Consider the following 24,810-nt stretch of genomic DNA (forward strand, 5'->3'; position numbering starts at 1 on the left):
TTCCCTTCATCTTCATTTGTATGAATCAAAAAAAAAAAATGAAGAACATATTACAAAATATCCACATGCAAAAATATCCAACATCATTGTTTAAACTTCTCTCTCTCAGGGACACATAAATTCATCTAGGCTAGAATTTTGCCATTACTGCCGTCAGAAATTTGCGAAGTGATTTTTGGATCAGAACAGATGGTTGGTTGGTAGGAAAGTTTCCATGTTTCCATTTTACTGAGATTTTTTTAACAAGAATCTTTGTCCAAAAATATATTTAATTCAACTAAAAATCATTTAGACAATTTGAATGAAACTGAACCAGAACATTTGAAAATATAATAAGAAAAGTCAGCTCCAGCGAGCTTGGACTAAGCAATGGAAGAGTACAATTTGATAAGCTTGGTAAGATTTTTTTTTTTAATAATCCATTTTTATTCTTACTTTCCTTTATTCAAAATGTCACCCTTTACAGTTCAGTTGGCATTTGGAATGAAAAGAAATCACTTTTTCTCCAAGTGTGCACAGGGTTGATTATTTCTTTGAATGAACTATCACTTTATCTAAGCAACAGTAACATCTTAAATACTCTTTTTCCCCATTGACCTACATCTCTGTTCCAGATTATTAAGTGTAAAACCAGAAATTCAATCATTTTTTATCCTTGATAACATGGTCTTATCTAATATTTGCCTTGTGAATATAATTTGAAAGGGAGAATTTCATTAACATTTAAGCTCAGTGAACACATAAGTAAAATGCAATTTGTTTTTGATAAATATTCTAATTTCAGTAAATGTCCTACCTTATTTTCTCTGCAGATTTCTATCTATGGGAACATATTACTGCTTATACAAATTGACAACGTGATACAGTTTTTAGTTATTATAAATGCAACATTCCTTCTTAGTAGTTGCTAATGCAGTTAAATGAGTTTAAATTCCCCTGATACCTTATGGCTAGTTAGACAAATAAAATGTTCTAGGATTTTCCAAAAATCTTGAGGATACAGTGACCACTTTTTAAATGAGGCAAAAATGCAAAAATGGTAAACCTATATTTATAAAGCAGAGTCGAGAGATCTATTTAAACAAATATCTAAGTATGTTTTATGTAATCAATAAAAATATTTAACTTTGAAATATCTTTAAAATGTTCTCACCTCTAAAAGCATATAATAGATGTGTCCTTGTTACAGACACAGACACATCCACATCAATGATTTAAAAATGAAAACATAGGGTCCATTTCACTTATCACAAGTGTGCCAGAATGTCTCCACCTCCCCCTAAAAAAAAGACCGTACCTGAAATATAATTAGGAAATTCCCCTTCATGGAAAAAAAATAGAATCTGTTATTATTAAATATTTACAATAAAACCCAATGAAACAAGCAAGCAATGGAGAGGGAAAAGATGAAAGAGAATGAAAAGGGCCACACAATTGAAAAGATGTCAAGCTCAATATTAATCATTGAAATGTAAACTTAAATAATAAAGTATGATTATTCTCTCTTGGATATCCTATTAACCACAAACCTTGGTTCCTGCCACTTGCTTTTGTCTATTAAAGCCACACTTCTACTTATTAATTCTTTCATGTATTATTTGATAACCAAAGTTCATAATATAAAACCAAAGCCACAATCTGAAAACAACCCATATCTAACATCTATCTGAACATTTGGTGCCCTGAGTTCCCATCATACAAAGAAACCCATGTCAGGAATCCTGTAGTCAGCTTACCCTCATTTATTTCAAAATACATTTCTTAAGTTTAAGGATGTTATTGCTTTTAACTTTATAAAAAGGGCAGAATCCTTCATGTAACAGGTCTTTTTTTTTTTTTTTTTGCTTTTTTAATAATATATCACTAAGACTCATCTATGCTATCTACATGAATTTATTTTGTGCATCTCTTTTAAGATAGACTACTTGTAAGTGAGAGAGTCATCTAGGCAGGTTGATAAGAAAGCTAGGGGTCCCCAAGGAGAGAGGGGTCTGGAATTCTCAAGGAGGAGAAAAGGACAAACTTTTTCTTTTTCCCTCTGCATTCCTTAGTCTTAGTCAATTACACAGCTCAGTTTAAACTCTGTACTAGGGGTTATACAACAACAATGTATCCAGCTGGAGGACAGTTTCTCCTTCCTGAAAACCTTCTGACTAATCCTGATATCTTAGAAAGTATACTATGGGAGTGGGTCTGGAGGATCTTTCTATTGTCAAACGCTAATCCTGTTATCCTAAAATGTAAATTATGGGAGTGGGTCTGGTGAGGTCTTTCCAACCTCTAGACATTCTTTTGATTCAGTGTAATAATTAGAGAATATATAATTCCATTGCTAACACTAGCAAGGGGGTACTCTTTCTGCCCCCTTCTGATGCCTATGTCAGAAGCTTTCTCTATCCCTTTTATACTTTAATAAAACTTTCTCACACAAAAGCTCTGAGCCATCAAGCCTCTTCTCTGGCCCCAGATTGAATTCCTCTCCTCCGGAGGCCAAGAGTCCCGGCCTTCTTTCCGTGGTCCAGCAACAACCGTGACAAATACTGTAGTTTATTCTTTCACTCCCCAGTGTTACATCTTGGCTATTTCAAGAAAAAATAAATGTTCTATCTAACCAGATAGCAAGACTCTAAGTTGCCTCAAAGTACTCAGGTTGGAAAAACAAATTTAATTTGGTATAAGTATAAATTTTCTTGATGAAAGTGAAAGGGAAGAGTGGAAAAGTTGGCTTAAAGCTTCAGAAAACTAAGATCCTGGCATCTCGTCCCAACATTTCATGGCAAATAGATGGGGAAACAGTGAAAGACTTTATTTTTGGGGGCTCCAAAATCACTACAGATGGTGACTGCAGCCATGAAATTAAAAGATGCTTACTCCTTGGAAGGAAATTTATGACCTACCTAGACAGCATATTAAAAAGCAGAGACATTACTGTACTGACAAAGGTCCACATAGTCAAAGCTATGGTTTTTCTAGTGGTCATGTATGGATGTGAGAGTTGGACCATAAAGAAGTCTGAGCACTGAAGAATTGATGCTTTTGAACTGTGGTTTTGGAGAAGACTCTTGAGAGTCCCTTGGACCACAAGGAGATCCAACCAGTCCATCCTAAAGGAAATCAGTCCCGAATATTCATTGGAAGGACTGATGCTGAAGCTGAAACTCCAATACTTTGGCCACGTCATGCAAAGAGCTGACTCATTTGGAAAGACCCTGATGCTGGGAAAGATTGAAGGCAGTAGGAGAAGGGGATGGCAGAGGATGAGATGGTTGGGTGGCATCACCAATGCGATGGACATGATTTTGAGTAGGCTTTGGGAGTTGGTGATGGACACGGAAGCCTGGTGTGCTGCAGTGCATGGGGTCACAAAGAGTCGGACACGACTGAGTGACTGAACTGATACGTTCAGAGGTGGCTGTAGTGGCTGATGGCCTGATGGCCACAACATCTTTTGTTTACTGATACGGCAAGCAATGTTTTTTGTTAACAGTAACAACATATTAATAAGAAAATCCTGCTCATATGTATGTTAAGATATAATAAGTATATATTAAAATATGCAAAAACACAAAACTCTGAAGTATTGCACAATTCTGACACCTTTTGCTATGTAATTTTTAAAATAGAGCTGGTGTTTTTCATGTTTGCCATACATTTATTCCACTGTTTTGTATTTTTGTTTTCCTAATCCTACAAATTATAAGCACTATTTGTCTGTGAATTTACAAACACAAAATAGTTGTTTAAGTTAGTGAAGGAAAGAGCAAGGAAAGAGCACCTGAAATCCTACTACCCAGAGTAGAAAATGCACAATTGGGTATCATTCTTTAGAATACAATTGCACACATAAACACGCCTAATTCCACATATACTTCATTCTATAACATATACTATTTCGTATTTCAGCTATCTTTCTGTTATTCAGTTTATTGAAGTTATTTGCAATGCTTTTTAAAATTTAAACCAAATAAGTTTTGGCCTGACGATTATGAATAGCTCAATTTATTCTAAGGAAATGACAGAACGAGTGTGCATGACATGTACGGCAGGCATCGTTATCGCTCCATTGTTCTAATACATTTGAAATCAACAACATAGACAACAGCTTAAGAAAATTAGAATACAAGGCATCTATAGGAAATCAACCCTGAATATTCACTGAAAGGACTGATGCTGAAGCTGAAGCCTCGATACTTTTGCCACGTGATGCAAAGAGCTGATTCATTGGAAAAGACCCTGGTGATGGGAAAGATTGAGGGCAGGAGAAGGGGACGACAGAGGATGATAATCCACCTGCCAGTGCAGAGGACATGGGTTTAATCCCTGGTCCTGGAAAATTCCACATGCCGCTGTGCAAGCAACTAAGCATATGCACCCCAACTACTGAAACCCACGTGCCCTAGGACCCATGTTCTAACAAGAGAGGCCAGTGCAATGAGAAGCCCGCACACCTTGAAGAAGAGGAGCCCCTGCTCTCCGCAACTAGAGAAAGCTCTCTCACAGCAACAAAGACCCAGTGCAGTCCAAAAAAAAAAAAAAAATTAATCTTGCTCATGGCATCCTCTGTGTTCAACAGAACTGTACCGGTTTAAAGTGATGAGCTAGGTTACCCTTCACTGAATTTCAGTAGAATTCCATGAATAAACTACCCTCAAGCATCTGGACTAGCCTGAAATCAAGGAGCAAAGAACATCTATGATAAACCAGGCATATAAGAACAAGAGCTGACCTAATCCTCGAAATCACCTTTTAATATAGTTACTGTGATTTCCATTTCTGACATACTGAATTTTATGCTCCAAGAGGTTAAACAACTGCTCCATGGTCACATACTTTGCAAGTGTCAGAGCCAGGGTCTTAAAATATATTATTGTGTGTGTGTACGTATGTATCTCTGTGTGTCTCTATAATAAGACTTCCTTCAGGTGAAGTATTAGAATTACGTGAATATTTTTAAAACAATCTAGTTTCTATACCACAAATGTACATGACCTATTACCTGAATAACTATCAATCACAGATTCATATTATGGAATAAGAAGGATGTGGGTGAGCAATACTTTACACAGAAGACATTCCAGTGTAATCACCTTCTCATATTTCACTCCAGAAAATAACCATATGGCCCTCAACTTTTACATAAAAGTCTCCTTCAGACAAAATTCCATTAAGAAAACAAACTACAGGAACACTCTTATAATAAGTGATATATGGAAAAATCAAGCAAATCCCAAACTGCTGACCATATCTAGGTTTGGGCGAGTTTCTTCACTGGTAACATATTCTAGCTCTTTGTATTGGACAGGTCAGTTTGTGCTCAGCTGAGACCTAATAGGATGTATTGCTTCAATGACTTCTACAAGGAACACATGTGTGCTGAGTCGCACTACAGATTCTTATTTATAGCATGGTACAGTAACTCTTTGGTAGGACCCAGGAATCTAAATTTTAACAACCATACACATACTTTTGATAATCAGGAAATTGGGGAAACAAAAATCCATGTAAGACCAGAAAGGAAACTAAAATACGTATTAAGTGCTAGGTACTGTCTTAATCATAAATAAGTTAACCCTCATACAAATACTGTAAGTTAGGTGACTCCATTTTGAAAGGGGAGAAACCAAATTTTAGAGTGATTCAATATCTTGCCCATACTAAATCAATGGGGAATCATTTTGCTTATAAAGTATGTGCTTTTTCCCCCTTAACTTCATGATTGTGCCTCCTTCAGGTTGGGGACCAAATTTAACCATCTGTCAATCACTACCATAACTTCAGAATTCAACACAATAATGATAATTTAATTCACTGGAGTTTCAACCTTAAAGTCACATGGTTCTGGGGAAAATGCTGCACGGGAGATGATTTCTTTAGGGATACCAGTTTGAATCAAATGTGAATATACCTTTTCAAATTCAGAATCTGTCAAAGCTACATTTCAGACTGTACAACAAATCTAAGGGATATTTTACTTGCTTATGCCTCTAAGGTTTTAGTATTGCTAAATATTATTAGATAACAGAATTGCAATTTAAACTATTTGAAAAGAAACAAGGTTTTCATTCCAACATGGAGGAAGCTAGAAGTGGCCACTTTCTCTTAGCAACAAATAAACTCCAAACAAACTAAAAACCAACAACTTCTTAGAGCTACAAGAGAAGTCATAGAGCAAGCTGCAGTCCCCAAAACGGAAGAAAGTAACAGGCAAATACGAAGGGAAAAAATCACAACTTACCGGAGAAGAAACACCTCGGAAACCAGCTCCTGTGTAGCGAAAGCCGACCTGTGACTGAAGACCTGCTGGAGGCTCAGAGTGATATTTAAAAACTCCAGGGAGATCCAATCATCACTGATCCACTCACTCTCATGCGTTCCACCTGCTCGAGTTCTAGCAGGTTCTCATAGGGATTATTGGAGAAAAATTCCCTTATGCTTCTAGCAGGGCAGGGAGAGAACCATTTTGATATATTCCAGAGCATTTTGTTTTTGCAAATAAAGTCTACCCTCAGGAGAAGCTATGTAACTAAAGCCCGAACTGCAGAGGTTTCACTGACGTCTAACTGGCATGGCGGAAGGGAAACATCCACCCCAGCTGATTCTAGCTTAGAGGAGGGGAAGCACCCAACTCCGCTGGGTCTGTTTTTTTTTTTTTCACGTTTTGGCTGCACTGCTTGGAATGTGGGATCTTAGTCTTCCACTAGGGATGGATCCCATACCCCCGTCATTGGAAGCACGGAATCTTAACCACTCAGCCCCCAGGGAAGTCCCAGCTGGTTTTATCCTTCCACGTGGAGAAGGGAAAATACTCAAATCTAGCTAAATCTAGCCATCCTGGCAAACCTCAAACAGGTGGGGAGGACTGAGACGCATATATGGAGTTCACACTCCAGAGGCACGGAGGCGCTAAAGACAGAGACCTAATCATTTAACTATAGAGCACTTCTCTCCCTACAACTTACTATCACATTACTAAAGGCTTAACTACAACAGGTCCTTTTTACCCAGTGCATCATTCCTGGCTATCACACACACACACACACACACACACACACACACACACACACACACACACACACACGCACACTTACTGAAAGGCAAAAAGCACATTTTGAAGAGACGGTGCATGCGTGTGCTCAATCATGTCTGACTCTTTGTGACCCCATGGACTGTAGCCCACCAGGCTCCTCTGCCCATGCAATTTCCCAGGCAAGAATACTGGAGCAGCTTGCCATTTCCTACTGAGGGGATCTTCCTGTCCCAGGGATTGAACCTGTGTCTCTTGCTTCTCCTGCGTTTGCAGGCTATTTCTTTACCACTGCACCACGTGGGAAGCTCCCTTGTAGAGACAGAGCAAGCATCCACACCAGTCTCACATATGGCAGGGATGTTGAAATTATCAATGCTGGTTGATACCCAGCAATTTAAACAGAACAACGATGAACATGCTAAGGGCTCCAATGACTAAACTAGACAGCATGTAAGAACAGAGAGGTAAGGTAAGCAGACCTTGGACATCTAATAAATAACCAAGGAGAAATTCCAGACATCAGAAACCTTGTAACGAAAGTGGAGAATGCCTTAAAGAATGCCTAAAGGATAGGCTTATTAGACTAGGCATGACTGAGAACAGAATCTCTGAGCTTGAGAATTCTCAACAGGAACCTCCAAAGCTGAAAGGCAAACAGGCAAAACTGAAAAAGAAACATAACAGAATATCTGGGAACTATGGGACATCTACGAAAGGTATTACATATACATAATGGGAATACCAGATGGAGAAGAGAACAGAAGAAATATTGGAAACAATAATGACTGAAAATTTCCCTAAATTAATGTCAAACACCAAGCCGTAGGTCCACCAAGAATGCCAATCAGGGTATCATAACTAGGCATATCATATTCAAGATACAGATTATCAAATATAAATTAAAAAGAAGCCAGGGGCGGTGGGGGGGGCAGTCAGTGTACCTATAGAAGAACAAATGTAAGAATGACATTCGACTGCCTCTCAGAAACCATGCAAGCAGAAAGGAGTGGCTTGAAGTATTTAAAGTGTTGAGAGAAAATAAAAACACAATCTAGGATTCTGCTCCATGCAAAATTATCTTTGAAAAGTGGAGGAGAAATAGGCTCTTTCAGCAAAAGAAAAATTGAGGAGAGTTGTTGCCTATAGAGTTACCTTGTCAGAAATAACATAAGTTCATTAGAGAGAAGCAAAGTAATGTAGGTCAGAAACTTTGATCTACCTAAAGGGAGAAAAAAATTAGGTGAAATAATAAGTGAAGATAAAAAATTGTGTTTTCTTATTCTTAATTGATCTAACAATGTAGTATAAGTGACTGACACTAAGATTTTGATTGCTAAGGCATTTTTTACTTCAAAAGACATCCATCTTAAATAAATACATTGCTATTAATAATTGTATGACCCAGCTCCTAACCAAACAGCTGCATAAGAAACTAGGCCCTCACACTCAGAAAGTTTCCCTTTACGAAAACCATGGGCAACCCTGAGCAACCAGTTCAGTGACCCCACTTCCACTGACCCAAGCCCCAAATCCCACTCTCACGCTGCAAACTGGCCAGCAATGAGTGATCCAGTGGAATCCAGATAACCCACCCTCACACTGCAATACAAGCAGAGCCCAAATCCAAGCTCTCTCTCTCTCTCTCTCTCTCTGTCTCTCCCTTCGCCCACCACCCTCTTCCCTTACAACCCCACTTGTGGCCCTTGGGCATGCCATGTATACTCCAGGACCTGTGAGTAATAAGTCTTGTTCCAAAAAGTTCTCTGATGGTTTTCACTGAAAGGCATCCTGTGACATAAGATGCATCATAACAGAAAACAGAAGAGGCGGCCCCAGCCATAGCACTGGCCCCAGCAGAGCAAAACATGTGGGGGTTCCCTCTAGGTAATGTGGGCCCAGGAAACTGCCTCAGGCATTCCCAGCTGATGGCGTCGCCATCAATAGGCTGGGCCTGACACAACAGAGATAAGTTTGTTAAAATAATAACAGCAGAATCATATTTGATATATATGCTTATGCATGATTATGTAGAGCAGAAATGTATGACAACAATGATATAAGGAAAAAGAGGGAGGAATTAGGATTAAGATAATACTACCTATGAAGCAATACAAGTGTTATTTAAAAGTAGAACTGGGTTATTTATAAATATATATTGCAAACTCTAGGGCAATCACAAAACCAAAGAAGTAAAGAAAGAAATTTTTTAAAGTATAAAGAAGAATATAACTATAACTGTTTAGCTAAGGACAGATAAAAATGGGTGTTCTTTAGTAACCAAGTCGTGTCCGACTCCTTGTGACTCCATCAACTGCGGCACATCCAGCTTCCCTGTCCTTCACACTCTCCTGGAGTTTGCTCATATTTATGTCCTTTGAGTTGGTGATGCCATCCAACCATCTCGTCCTCTGTCGTCCCCTTCTCCTTCTACCTTCAATCTTTCCCAGCATCAGTGTCTCTTCCAATGAGACAGCTCTCCGCATCAGTTGGCCAAAGTCTTGGAGTTTCAGCATCAGTCCTTCCAATGAATATTCAGGGTGGATTTCCTGGTGGCTCAGACAGTAAAGAATCTGCCTGCAATGGAAGAGACCTGGATTTAATCCCTGGGTCAGGAATATTCCCTGTAGAAGGAAATGGCAATCCATTTCAGTATTCTTGCCTGAAAAATCTCATGAACAAAGGAGCCTGGTGGGCTATGGTCCAAAGCATTGCAAAGAATAGGACACAACTGAGTGACTATACATCTATCAGCAAGAAAAGAGAAAAATGGAATAGTAGAAAAATGCTCAATTAAAGCCACAAAAGGCAGAGAAAGAGTGCAAGACAAAAATAAAAACAAACAAGGGCAACAAATAGAAAACTATAACAGTGTATATTAATCCAACTATATAAAGAATCATTGAATGATGATGATCTAAGTGCACCAATTAAAAAGATAGAGGTTATCAGAGTGAATCAAACAACAGACAAACCAACATGTTGTCTACTATAGACCTATTAAAATATAAAGACAGATACAGATTAAAAGAAGTGGATAAAGGAAAATATGCTAACACTAATCAAAAGAAATGGGAGTAGATATATTAATTTCAAACAAGGCAGAATTCAAAGTACAGGAAGGTATCAGAGGTATTACATAAGAAGGGGCATACATAATGATAAAGGGGAAATTTCTCTGAGAAGACTGAGTAATTCTTAGTATGTCTGCCCCTAACAGCAGAGCATCAGCACAATGACAAACTTACAAAAAGGGCTTGCCAAAAATAACAGTATATACATAACACAGAATGAATTCAAGTGTCCTGAGTACTCTGTAAGACTGAAAAGTTGCACGGTAATCATCACATCTTGTTAAAGTATCTTGAATATATCTCCCCAAATGAATGTATAATAACAAAATAGAGCTATATCATGCATACATTCTAAGTATTTGTGTGCTTTACAAGGTTTAGGCATTTATTTTGAGTGTACCATAGAGCTGCAATGCTTCAGTATACACATACATGCAACATATCAGTGAATTTACACAAAATCATACATATGTAACAAGTTATAAAAAGCAAATGTGAAATTTATTGAACCTCATGACATGTATTATTTTCCACCAAATATCACAAGTATTTATATCCTCAGGTTACTAAATCCTCCAAACATACTCTGAGGTGCACCAGAAATTTATTAATGAAGGAATCAGTTCAAAAGTATTGATTTTCTCAAGGTCACACAATTATTAATCTGCTTCTGGATTTGAATAGAAGTTTACTGATTCCAATTCAAAATATTTTAAAATTTATATTACACTTCCTTATGCACACTTAAAAATACTTGGGCAGCTATAGATCTGAATTAATACACTGAATATCAGTGCCATGTGTACTAGAAGATAGACTGAAATGAAGAGTTGATGGGTTGGTAAAAGTAAATTTAAAAAATAATTTTAGAACATATGAGTTTCAAAAGCTCTTCTTCCTTGGGGATGCTTGATTATAATTTCATAAGAGGAATACAACCCTAGCAATTATATTTACTGTAATCTCCTGGTGTGAATATAAGTAATTATCAGTGCATTCCATCAAAATCATAAGGGAAAGAGCTGTAAAACATGAATCTTAAGAAGTCATTTAAATAGCTTTGAGTTGAAACTATGCAGAAAAATTGTATACAAAGAGGAGCTCTGCAACACAAATTCTGCACATAAGTCTCACAGTACTAGAATTTTAGAAAGAATGTTTTAAAATTAAATCTAAAACTCCCATTTTCTTAATCAATATTTATTGAATATTTGTGATATGCCAACTATGCTTAGTTCTGGGATTTATAATCTCTGTTCCCATGAGGCAGAGTCAGTCAGTCAGTTCAGTCACTCAGTTGTGTCCGACTCTTTGCGATCCCATGAATCGCAGCACACCAGGCATCTCTGTCCATCACCAACTCCCAGAGTCTACACAAACCCGTGTCCATCGAGTTGGTGATGCCATCCAACCATCTCATCCTCTGTCGTCCCCTTCTCCTCCTGCCCCCAATCCTTCCCAGCATCAAGGTCTTTTCCAATGAGTCAGCTCTTTGCATGACGTGGCCAAAGTATTGGAGTTTCAGCTTCAACATCAGTCCTTCCAATGAACACCCAGAACTGATCTCCTTTAGGATGGATTGATTGGATCTCCTTGAAGTCCAAGGGACTCTCAAGAGTCTTCTCCAACATCACAGTTCAAAAGCATTAGGAAGACCAAAATAGATTCCTCAAATAGATTCCTTTTTTTTACTTATAATACAATGAAATAAGTGAAGATGTGGAAAGAGTATTATAAAAACATAGAAGTTAAAGGGATGCGGGGAAAGAGTGGAAGAGTCATGATAGTTTTTTCAATCTAGAATCAATTCAAATAGGCATAAAGGAGTTCATCAGGTGAAAAGGTGAATAGAAAGGTATCTCAAACAGAGATCACACATCCAAAAAGCCAGTATGGGATAATGTAAACACACAGAACATCATAAATGTTAACATAAAACACAAGTGACAGCAAAGTTAGAGCATCAGAGAGATAAGGAAACTTATTATCATTATGATTAAAGTATAAGACATGATTTTTATGGAGTATAAGTCATAAGATGAATGGCATATTTAGATTCATATTTTAAGTGGGTCTCTGTGATTTTAATTTTTATACCACCTAAAACAATATTTAAATATCAAGCATCTCATCATACATTTTCAGTTGACATTTTCTTAAATTAATCTGAAATTAATATGCTGTTTTAAGAAAAATACAAAGACATTTTATGTACCCTTAATCCAGTTTCCCACATTGGAAATATTTTTAAAACTTGTATAATATCATATTAGAATACTGACATTGATACAATCCACTGATCTTATTTACACTTCCTCAGTTTCACTTCTACTTATTTTCCTGTGTCTGTGTGTGCACACATGTGCATGTTTAGTTCTATACATTTCTGTCACCTGTGTGGTTTCTTGAAGTGAAGTCGCTCAGTCGTGTCCGACTCTTTGCGACCCTATGGACTGTAGCCTACCAGGCTTCTCCTTCCATGAGATTTTCCAGGCAAGAGTGCTGGAGTGGGTTGCCATTTCTTTCTCCAGGGGTGGTTTCTTGAATCAACCCCTGTAACAAGATACTAAACAGTTTCTTGACCACAAGGATCTCTGCTGCCTTTTTTTCTAAAATTGATTTATTTATTTTAATTGGAGGCTAATTACTTTACAATATTGTGGTGGTTTTTGCCACTTTAACCATATCTTCTTGCCCTTGTTTTACCTTTGCTAAATCTAGGCAACCGATTATACATTCGCCGTTTCTAAAGTTTGTTTCAAAACTCACATAAATAGAATCATACATTATATAACTTTTGAGAGTGGCTTTCATGCAACATAATTCCTTGGAGATTCATCCAAGTCATTGTGTCTATTAATGGTGCATGACCGGTTATTGCAGAGTAATATTTCATGGTATGTATTTATTACAGTCGTTTTGTTATTTAATTGTAGAGGGATATCTGGGCTGTTTCCAGTTTGAGGCTATTAGGAATAAGGTTGGGCTATTATGAATATTCAAGTACAGATTTTGTGTGAATACAAGTTTTCTTCTCTCTGGAATGAACAACCAGTAGAGCAACTGGTAGGTTGCATTGTAATTACAGCTCTAGTTTCATAGGAAGCTGCCGAAGTATTTTCTAGAGTGACTGGGTGTGCCATTTTACATTATCACCATCGATGGAAATGTTATGTAGGTTCTCCACATCCTTTCCATTATTTCATATTTGCACTCTGTTTTAACCATTTGGATAGCTATGTAGCAGTATCTCATTACGATTTTAATTTGTCTAATGATGTTGAATGTTTTTGCATGTGCTTATTATCTACCATCTGCATATCCTCATCACTGAAATGTCCAGTCCTGCCACTTGCCCATTTTCTAACTGGATTTTTAAAAATATTCCACGTTTAGCGATTTTCCTGTTGTCCATTTTAATTTGATTCCTTCAAGAACAGAGAAGACACTCTGTATATTTTAAACTCTTTAAATTTGCTCAATTGTGTTTTATGATACAAGCTATGGACTATTTTGGTAAACATCTCATTTTAGAGAAATGTTCATTTTGCCTTTACTGGCTGTTGTTCACTATGTAACAAGCAGACCTTGCTGGTTGGCCTGTGTTTTTCCACGTGTCTTTGATTTCTTCACTGACCTACTGAGCAGCTGGTCAGTAGCATGTTGTTTAGTCTCCAAGCATTTGTGATTTTTCCAGCTTTCTTGTATTTGATTTCTAGTTTCATATCATTGTGATGGGAAAAGATGATTATTTTGATTGCAATCCTCTTAAATTTGTTCAGACTTTGTTTTGTATCTTAATGTGTAGCCTATTCTTAATCAGTTTCATGGGCAGTTAAAAAATTGCATACTTTCCTTTATTTGAATGAGATATTCTATACAAATCTATCAAATCCATCTGGTTAAGTGTTTTATTTAAGTCTATTCTTACTGACTTTCAGTCTGGATGATCTATCCATTAATGTAAGTGATGTGTTAAAACCCTCTACTTTCAAAATGGGAAAGTGGCATCACTGAACATTTCACTGATGAGGGTATACAGACAGCATATAAGCACATTAGTTTGTTACTGTCAATTTCTCCATTTAGGTCTATTAATAGTTGTTTTATATATATTGGTACTCTTAGAGTAGGTTCATATATATTAATAATTGTTATGTCTTACTTTTTGTTATGCATTCCTGATGAATTTTCCCCTTAATCATTATATACGGTCCATTTTTGTCTCTTGTTACTCCCTTTAGCTTGGAGTTTATTTTGCCTGATATGAGTATAGCTATACCCACTTTCTTTTGGTGCCATCTGCTTGGAGTATTAGCTTCCATCCCCTCACTTTGAAACTATTTTTATCTTTTTAGCTGAGTTGAGTCTCCCAGAGGCAGCATACAATTTGGCCTTGTTTTTTAATCAGTCCAGCTACTCTGCCTTTTGATTGGTAAACTCAATCCGTTTCCAGTAGGGTGACTATTAATAGATGAGGCCTTAGTACTCTGCCATTTCACCTTTTGCTTTCTGATTGTTCTCTGTCTCCATTGCTTCTTTTCCTTGTGTTTCTGTCGGTCATTTTATTTTGGTGGTTTTCTATCATGCTTTTCTGTTTACTCTTCTTTTATGCTTTGTGTCTCTGCTCTACACTTATTACTTTCTGTTATCACAATGTTTGTATAAAACATTTCACAGATAAAATGGTCCTTTTTCTGATGATAGACTCATTAATATCTTTATTTATCCATACAAGTTCTATCTTTTTACTCTTTTCCTTTTGCATTTTTGTTCTCTCAAATTATCCTTTTTATATTTGGAATTTGTTACCAAATTGAAGTAGCTGTAGTATTTTTTTTTTCCTTTTTCTACCTTTAACCTTTAAATTATGATGTGTTTAAACAGCTGTTCTGATTAGCAGTTGTAATTTTCTGATTCTGACTATCTTACTCAAAATTTACTGTACTTTCCCACTTCTGTTTCTGCTAGAAAAACACCTTTCAACATTTGTTATAAAGGTCTAGTGTTTATGAACTCCCTCAGCTTCTGGAATACCAGACCACCTTACTTGTCTCCTCAGAAATCTGTATGCAGGTCAAAGAAGCAACAGTTAGAAACAGACATGGAACAATGTACTGGTTCAAAATTGGGAAAGGAGTATGTCATGGCTGTATACTGTCATCCTGCTTATCTAAATTAGATGCAGAGTACAAAATCATACAATATGCCAGGCTGAATGAAGCATAAGCTGGAATCAAGATTTTCGGGAGAGATATCAATAACCTCAGATATGCAGATGACACCACCATTATGGCAGAAAATGAAGAGGAACTAAAGAGCTGCTTGATGAAAGTGAAGGAGGAGAGTGAAAAAGCTGGCTTAAAACTCAGCATTCAAAAGACGAAGATCATGGCATCTGGTCCCATCACTTCATGGCAAATAGAGAAACAACAGAAACAGTGACAGACTTCATTTTCGTGGGCTCCAAAATCACTATGGACTGTGACTGCAGTCATGAAATTAAAAGATGCTTGCTCCTTGAAAGATAAGCTATGACAAACCTAGGTAGCGTATTAAAAAGCAGAGACATTACTTTACCGACAAAGGTCCATAAAGTCAAAGCTATGGTTTTCCAGTAGTCATGTATGGATGTGAAAGTTGGACCATAAAGAAGGCTGAGCACCAAAGGATTGATGTTTTTGAACTGTGGTGTTGGAGAAGACTCTTGAGAGTCCCTTGGACTGCAAGGAGATCCAACCAGTCCATCCTAAAGGAAATCAGTCCAGAATTTTCATTGGAAGAACTGATGCTAAACTGAGGCTCCCAATACTTTAGCCACCTGATGGGAAGAGCTGACTCCTTCGAAAAGACCCTGATGCTGCAAAGACTGGAAGCAGGAGGAGAAAGGGACGACAGAGGAAGAGATGGTTGGGTGGCATCACTGTCTCAATGGACATGAGTTGGAGCAAGCTCCAGGTGATGTTGGAGGACAGGGAAGCCTGGCATGCTGCAGTCCATGGGGTCTCAAAGAGTCAGATGTGACTGAGTGACTGAACAACAACAGTTTCTGTTTGTCTGAGAAAATACTGCTCCTTTGTATCTGAATGATAATTTCCCCAGACACAGGAATCATGTGTGATAGTTTTTTTAATCTTTCAGCATTTTGAGAACGTCATTCTACTCGCTTCTGGCCTGCAGAGTTTCCACTGAGAAATCTGTTGATAGCCTAATGGCAGTTCCTTTGTAAATTACCACGCATTTTTTTTCCTTAGCTACCTTTAAATTTCTTTCTTTGTCTTTGATTTTTGACAACTTTAATGTAATGTGCCCTCAAGAAGGTCTTTTTGCATTGAGATAATTATGTGTTCTCTTAGTTTCATGGATTTGTATATCCAGTTCCTTCCCCAGTTTGAAGAAGTTTTCAGCTATGATTTCTTTAAATAAACTCTCTGCTCATCCTCCTCTTCTCCTGGGATACCCTTTACCTTAATATTTCCCTTCTTAAAATGGCTGAATAAATTATACAATTTCGTCAATATTTTTTCATTTCTCTTTCCTCTGCTTGTATTATTTCTAGATTTCCATCATAGATCTTACTAATTCCCTCTCCCATATGGTCTTCTCTATTTCTGATGCTTTTTAATGCATTTTTCATCTCATTTATTGTGCCCTTTAGCTCCAGAATTTACTTGGTTCTTTTTCAGTCTTTCAATCTCTTTGGCGAAGTACTTATTCTGTTCATTAATTTTATTCTGAGCTCAACGAACTGCCGGCGTGTTCTTGCAGTTCACTGAGTTCCTTCATGACAGCTATTTTGAGTTCTCAACACTCCACGATGCAACATTCCATGGCGTTAAGTTTGGTTTCTGGAGAATTGTCGTTTTCCTTTTGTGGCACAGTGTGATTCTTCACGGTGAATCTTACTGTGATTCTTCCTGGTGTTTGACAAGTTGTTGCTCTGCTGGCCTATCTGAAGTAACAATGCCTTTCTACCTGATTCTCATGACGCCTTAGGTTAGAAGTTAGGGGCCCTTCTTGGTTTCCAGTAGGTGGTGCTCTCAAAGAGGTTTTGGATTCTCTTACCCAAGCTGCCTCTGGTTGGAGGCATTTTATGTGAGAGTCGTGGAAGGCATTTTACACAAGAGTCATTTTCTATGAGAGTCAGCATTTTACAGCATCTCTGTAAGAGGTGTAGGGTCATGGCCACATTATCGCTTCTTGTGCGTTCAGGGTTCTTAGTGTCTTTCTGCTGCCAGTGGCATTGGCATCACTGCCTGGGCACTGGAACGCTGGTCTTTTGCACTATAGGTGGGATACCTTGACTCACAAGCTCTACCTCCACAGGGGTATATGGGAGCTGAATCTCCTGGGTCCTTCTGCCATGTCTGACTTCTGTAAGGTTCACAGGCTCTGCTGGTGTGGGTGGAGAGGGCAGGGCTCCAGAGCCACGGGCACCTCAGTGACTGCAGGGACGGAGTCTCAGGCCCCACTGCCATTGTTGCCCAGTTACCTGTGGTCATAGGCACCACTGTGGCCAGGAGGCTGGAGTCGGGCTCTCTGGGGCTGCAGGTGCTGCTTCCGTGGGTGGAGGCTGGGATTAAGGCACTGCCTGTTTTATTCCCTATGGCTCCACCTCCTCTATGTTTTCTAGGCACCCGCCTGGGCTTCCCGGGTGGCTCAGTGGTAAAGGATACATCTGCCAGTGTAGGAGATGCAGGTTTGATCCCTGGGTTGGGAAGACCTCCTGAAGAAGGAAATGGCAACCTACTCTAGTATTCTTGCCTGGAAAATCCCATGGACAGACGAGCCTAGCAGGCTACAATCCATAGGGTTGCAAAAGAGTCAGAACAGCTTAGCAACTAAATGACAACAAAAATCTTTAGGCAAACAAATGTATAGAATTCTCTGGTGCTCTGGTTCATTGGGCAGAGGCACCTCTGTTGAGTGGTGGATATTTTATTAGTTGTAGATTGAAGGAGAGAGACAAAGGAAGCTTTTCATCTGCCATTCTGCTGACTTTGCTTCTGTATCAATTCTTCTGTATCATGTTGTCTTACAATTCAAATCTAAAACAGGAATCAGTTCAGTTCAGTCACTCAGTCATGTCCGACTCTTTGCGACCCCATGGACTGCAGCACAGCAGGCCTCCCTGTCCATCACCAACTCCCAGAGTTTACTCAAACTCATGTCCATTGAGTCAGTGATGCTATCCTACCATCTCATCCTCTGTCGTTCCCTTCTCCTCCTGCCTTCAATCTTTCCCAGCATCAGGGTCTTTTCACGTGAGTCAGTTCTTCACATCAGGTGGTCAAAGTATTGGAGTTTCAGCTTCAGCATCAGTCCAATGAATATTTCAATGAATATTCAAGACTGATTTCCTTTAGGATGGACTGGTTTGATCTCCTTGCAGTCCAAGGGACTCTCAAGCATCTTCTCCAACACCACAGTTCAAAAGCATCAATTCTTTGGTGCTCGGCTTTCTTTATAGTCCAATTCTCACATGGCAAGCCACTCCATTGCTCTTGCCTGGAAAATCCCATGGACGGAGGAGCCTGGTAGGCTACAGTCCATGGGGTCACAAAGTGTCGGACACAACTGAGCGACCTCACTTTCACTTTTCCCTTTCATGCACTGGAGAAGGAAATGGCAACCCACTCCAATATTCTTGCCTGGAGAATCCCAGGGACGGCGGAGCCTGGTGGGCTGCCGTCTATGGGGTCGCACAGAGTCGGACACGACTGACGCGACTTAGCAACAGCAGCAGCACATACGTATATGACTACTGGAAAGACCACAGCTTTGACTAAATGAAACTTTGTTGGTAATACCTTTAAACAGGAATACCTTTAAACAAATTACTGTTACTTCACAAAAATTTTTAACCTCCAATTCCTTCAGTTACTTAAGTTCTCATATTTCAAATTGTGAAAAGTACAACATACTCAGATATTTCAATTTAACCAATACAATTGAAAAGGAGTTTTTTTTCCTGGCTAGACCTGTTCCTTTGGTTATCTAAGATTTAACAGAGATAAAAGCGTCCTGATGTATTCTCACTGGCGATAATAAATTCTGAAAGTTCTTTCTGATGACACTAAATACCACTAAAATTTCTGAAGAATTATTACCTAAATATGTTTGCACATTTTATTTTTTAAAAAAGGATACTTTTTCTTTGTTATTTCTTAGAAAACATAAAACTGCTTATCATAATACATTAAAACTTGAGTGCCTGTATACTGGGCTTCCCTGGTGGCTCAGTGGTACAGAATATATCCTCAGTGCAGGAGACATGAGTTGGATCCCTGGGTTGGGAAATTCCCCTAGAGGGAATGGTATTTCCCACTCCAATATTTTCGCTGGACAATCCCATGGATAGAGGAGCCTGGTGGGCTGTAGCTCAGACACAATTGAGCAACTGAGCACGCATATCTGTATACTGAATTATTTGTTATTGTTTAGTCACTCAAATGTGTCCAACTCTTTGCGACCCCATGGACAGCAGGACCCCAGGCTTCCCTGTCCTTTACTGTCCCCTGGAGTCTGCTCAAACTCATGTCCATTGAGTCAATGAAACCATCCATCCATCTCATTCTCTGTTGTCTCCTTCTCCTCCTGCCTTCAATCTTTCCCAGTATCAGAGTCTTTTCTAATGAGTCGGCTCTTCCCATCAAGTGGACAAATTGGGAGCTTCAGTTTAGCTTCAGTCCTTCCAGTGAAAACTCAGGGTTGATTTCCTTTAGTATTGACTGGTTTGATCTCCATGATGTCCAAGGAACTCTCAAGCATCTTCTCTAGCACCACAGTTTGAAAGCATCAATTCTGTGGCACTCAGCCTTCTTTATGGTCCAACTCTCACATCTGTACTTTACTACTGTTAAAACCATGGCTTTGACTAGACAGACCTTTGTCCGCAAAGTGATGTCTCCGCTTTATAATACATTGTCTAGGTTTGTCATAGCTTTTCTTCCAAGGAGGAAGCATTTTTTAATTTCATGGCTGCAGTCACCAAGCACAGTGATTTTGGAGCCCAAGGAAATAAATTCTGTCACTGTTTCCATTTTTCCCCATCTACTTGCCATGAAGTGATGGGACTGGATGCCACAATCTTAGCTTTTTGAATGCTGAATTTTAAACCAGTGTTTTCAATCTCCTCTTTCACCTTCATCAAGAGGCTCTTTAGTTCCTCTTTGCTTTCTGTCATTAGAGTGATGTCATCTAAGTAATAACAATGGCAGATCATTTATAACTAACTGAATATTTACCTTTTTGCATTTCATAATTAGAGATACTCCATCTAATCATTTCATTATGCAATATGCAGTTATTTGGACAATAGAAAATACAGATTCAAAATCATTACTTAATATTTGCAACAATGAAGATCACAGAAGAGTACCCAGTACTAAATTAATCAATTTTAGTCACTGAAAGTAACTAATTAAAAAATAAGTCTATCCACTTGGACATTTTGGAAACACACAAGTGAGAATCAACAAAATTAAAACTAATTGCCTAATTCAAAATGTAATATCAGAATTAAAGAGAACAGAACACAAGACCAATGTTTAATGATATAATTTACTCATACCTTTAAGTCTCTCCCTTTAATTTTTCTTAAGCATTTGTCTCAGCTACATGGCAACCCACTTTCCTCTGATATGCTCTTTAATTCATATCATTCTCTCAAGTGCAAAAGCTTACTACCTTCTCATGATTTACACACTTAGTCTCTTGGAAGATGAAAGTCATTGAAGTGATTTGTTGATTTCCTGATTGATTTTGTAATGCCAAACTACTTCACAGTTGCTGTTCCTAGGTCAGAATATCCACACTTCCTATTAAGCTCCTGAGTCAATATGATTAATGTAATAGTAGAAAGAGACATAATCTAAAGCAGAAATAAATTAAAACAGAAATCTTCCCAAAGAAAACGATATGCACTTAAAGTGAATAAGCAAATTAAATTATAAAAAACAATGCACACGCCTTGCAAGAAAAAGAGAGATAAAAGTTTTCTCAAGGAAGCACAATAGTTAATCCTATAAAACTGTGTAAATACATTTGTATGGTGTATTACAAAGTCTGTTCATAAAATTAAGTACAAGTCAATCTTGAGTAAATATAGAAATAATCTGACAGGAACAGTGAATCAAAAAAGAAAAAGGCAGTTAACAAAAGAATAATTATGAAAGTGTTTCATGCTTCAAAAGATAGCATACAGAAACTATTCAGTTTGATCACTGGTATAAAATTCCCATTTCCATCACTGAAATCCAATCATTTTGTGAATACTACTACTTAGAATGACCATTTTTATGAGCAGTAACATAGCTTTTCATGTCATTTCCATTCATATAATTTTGTGTATAATTACTTTGATCAAGGATTTCCAACTATTAATTGTGTTTAAATAACCAAAATTCATGGGAAGCTATCACCTCCATTAAGTTAGACCTGTTGGGTTATTCTGTGTGTTCTTTGGAGGACATTATTCCTACAATTGAAATTACACTTTGGGTTCATATGTTGGTCAGAAAGATCAAGGTAGCATAGACTGGTCAGGACCCACAGGAATCCTATCCCTTGAAGAGCCATAATAATACATACTTCCAGGTGGTTGTGGCTTTTGAGTAATGACTGAGTAGCTGTCACAGACAACACTAGGGTTTACTGGTTACATGACACTGCTTGACAAGGTTTCTGTAGCTATACTCCTACATGTTTCCACTATGTGTTTATGTATATGTGTGTGTGTGTATGCATTTCCCAAGTGCAAAACACCTGGATGAGATTTGATAGGAATTCAGTGAATAAATATTTTAGTAACCAAATTTTAAAAAAAAGGTGGGTGTAAGAAAATCATATAAGCACTTTTACTGTAGAAATGCTTAGAGTCAATGTATGAAAATAAACAATCAATATATGAAAATAAATCTCTTCATCAGAGAAACAGAACCAGTAAGATGTGTTTTATACATTCTATTCAGCTGATTAGATGAAGCCTGCTCACATTTTGAAGAGCAATCTGCTTTATTCTATCAATTAAAATGTTAATCTCAGTTAGCCTCATCCAAAAATATCCTCACAGAAACACCTAGTATAATGTTTGGTCAAATATCTCAGCACCAGTGGCCCAGTCAAGTTGATGCATAAAATCAACCATCACAATCTACAAAAAAGAGATATATATTGTAAAGTAATTATCCTCCAATTAAAATAAATCTTTTAATTAATAATAAAAGATATACTATTTCCCAGATTTGTCTGACCAAAGAAAGCTTTCTTTAAAGAAGTGTATCATGATATATCTGTTTGCCAAAATACAGATATTTGTTTGGTAGATTTATCTGGTTTAATTAGACTGTATAGGCTAAATATAATCCCTTAGGGCTGCTGTAACAAAGTTATCACAAACTGTTGGCTTAAAACTCCAGATATTTATTTTCTTACACTTCTAAAGTCCAAAGTCAAGGTGTCAGCTGATCCACCCTCCCTCTGAGACTCTTATTCCTTGCCTCTTCTGAGCTATTAATAGTGACCATTGAATCTTGGTATTCTGTAGTTACAGCTATACCACTCCAATCTCCACCTCTCATTACCAATTGTGGTTACATTCATCTGAAAGGAAAAAAAAAAAAGTCTAATTTTGAGACACAGTCCTCACTTGGTATCTAAGAGGGATCGGTTCCAGTATCTATCATCATAGATAACAACATCCACAGATGCTCAAGTCCTTTATATAAAATAGTGTAGGATACAGAGGGCAGACTGTATTTTAAAAATACCTATATATGCACATTGAAAGCACCTGAAAAACATGTGAAACTGGTCAGTCATTCAATGTACAACATGATTACCTACCATGTACATATAACTGTGCTAGACATTTTCTTTATAAAAATAATTAGACCTATTCGCTTCTTGTTAGGAGCTATAATTCTAGTGAAGGAGATAGATAAAATAAAAACTATAATGTGAATACCATCATTACACAATGTGATACAAATCACACTGGTCTCCAAAGATACGGCACAGAGAGGATGATACCCGAGGAACCACGAGTGCTGAGGTTGTCATAGCGAGCAGGAGAGGGAGAAAGAAGTGTGTTTGGCAGGGGATTGTTAGTGGCAACAAGGAGCGTGATGCATGAAGGAGGTGTTTGTACATGCTTGTTTCCAGTGGCATTTTGAGAACTGATTCACAGAATTTGAATGGGTCAGTTGAAAAATACAAAACAAAACCTGACAGCTTTTTACTCAAAGTTGTCCCCATCAGGAAGCAAAGGTCAGTTTGTTCATGAAAATAAGGGCTGAATCTTATTTTGTGCTATTGGATAAAAATTAATGGGCAATTACAAAACAGTGAAAGAGGTAATGAGCATGTCACAACTTGCATAAAAATTTTTAAAAGTGATTTCAGTAAATATGGGAAGTAATGATGTAGCAAAACCCGCACATATCTGTGATACTTTCCAATTCCATTCAACTAAAGAAGAACAAAACAGAGCTGCTAGATGCTCAACAGGCCTGATTACAAACAGCTAGGAGTCATAGCTAAAAAGTTTTCACACCACAAACGAAATGTTGCGATAAATTGAAATACTTTGCAAAGCTTACAAGAAAACACTATGAATACTCAAAATCTATAAAATTAAATGAACTAAAACAATTACAAATTAAAAATGGAACACAATACAATTAATGGAAAATACAGCACTAATTCTGGAATCAGGTGATATGAACAAACGCCTACATCATGGATTTTAAGCACTGTAGACCAATGTCAATGAAGAAACGTATGACGAGGGCTCAATCAGATGGGGAGTTAAAGCAGAGACTCTGATGGGAAGCTGAAAACTTTGAGCTTACACCATCAGTGAAAAGTTAGTCTAGATAAATTTCTCCTGCCAGCAAGTATAGCCTATAGATAACCATATTTGTCTGCTTTAGACCCAGAAGGAAAACTTACTCATTTAACAAATACTTAGGAACTACTGGGCTTCAATGGTGGCTCAAATGGTAAAGAATTTACCTGCAGTGAAGGAGACCTGGATTCGATTACTGAGTCAGGAAAATTCCCTGGAGAAGGGAATGGCTATCCACTCCAGTATTCTTGCCTGGGAAATTTCATGGACAGGGCAGCCTATAGGGCTACAGTCCATGGGGTGGCAAAGAGTCAGACACCACTGAGCGACCAACACACTTACTCACACTTAGTTACTACTACGTGATATACAATTGTTCTGGGTGTTCCTTAGATATATTACTGACCTCCTGCAAAAGATTAAATTTCTGCTGTTATGTTGGGGAGATTCTGAAATGGGGAGAAAAGATAATGACCTGGATTCCTTCCCTTCAGGATTCAGGCACTCTTTTTCCCAGGAGTGTTGCCTGTGACCTGTTAACAGTTGGAGACTCTTCTAGAAACTGCCCTCAATCAAATAGAATTGGCCAAGACATGTCTTTCCCCCCAGAGCGGCCTGAACCCAATGACAGATATCGCAGGAGTACAAAATTTCTGTTTCCCTGCCTGAAATGGGAAATATTCCAAAGGACCAACTCAGCCTCGTATCTCATGAAATGAACTGAAGGCTTCGTTTAAACTGCATCAAAATTAAATTTCTGTTTCTCCTCAGTCCTGCTTTTCTCTTTCTTTTGTATGTATACATTGTTGTTTCCCTATAAACTTACAGCCCCCAAATCTCCACCTCAAAGCTTTTATCTGGGA

General features: G+C 37.9%; 1 long non-coding RNA gene across 1 annotated transcript in view; it reads right to left on the reverse strand.

Moving 5' to 3' along the window:
* Window positions 1-6,631: 6,631 nt before the first annotated feature.
* The window catches only part of LOC145509651 (uncharacterized), a 579,505-nt gene continuing 561,326 nt past the window's right edge, over window positions 6,632-24,810 (reverse strand). Inside the window, exon 11 of the long non-coding RNA XR_014056274.1 lies at window positions 6,632-9,601. This is a non-coding gene — a long non-coding RNA (uncharacterized LOC145509651). The remainder of the gene's footprint in view (window positions 9,602-24,810) is intronic.

This window comes from Giraffa tippelskirchi, chromosome 6 (genome assembly GCF_054371585.1).
Source record: "Giraffa tippelskirchi isolate mGirTip1 chromosome 6, T2T-mGirTip1v1.2.pri, whole genome shotgun sequence".
Lineage (NCBI taxonomy): Eukaryota > Metazoa > Chordata > Mammalia > Artiodactyla > Giraffidae > Giraffa > Giraffa tippelskirchi.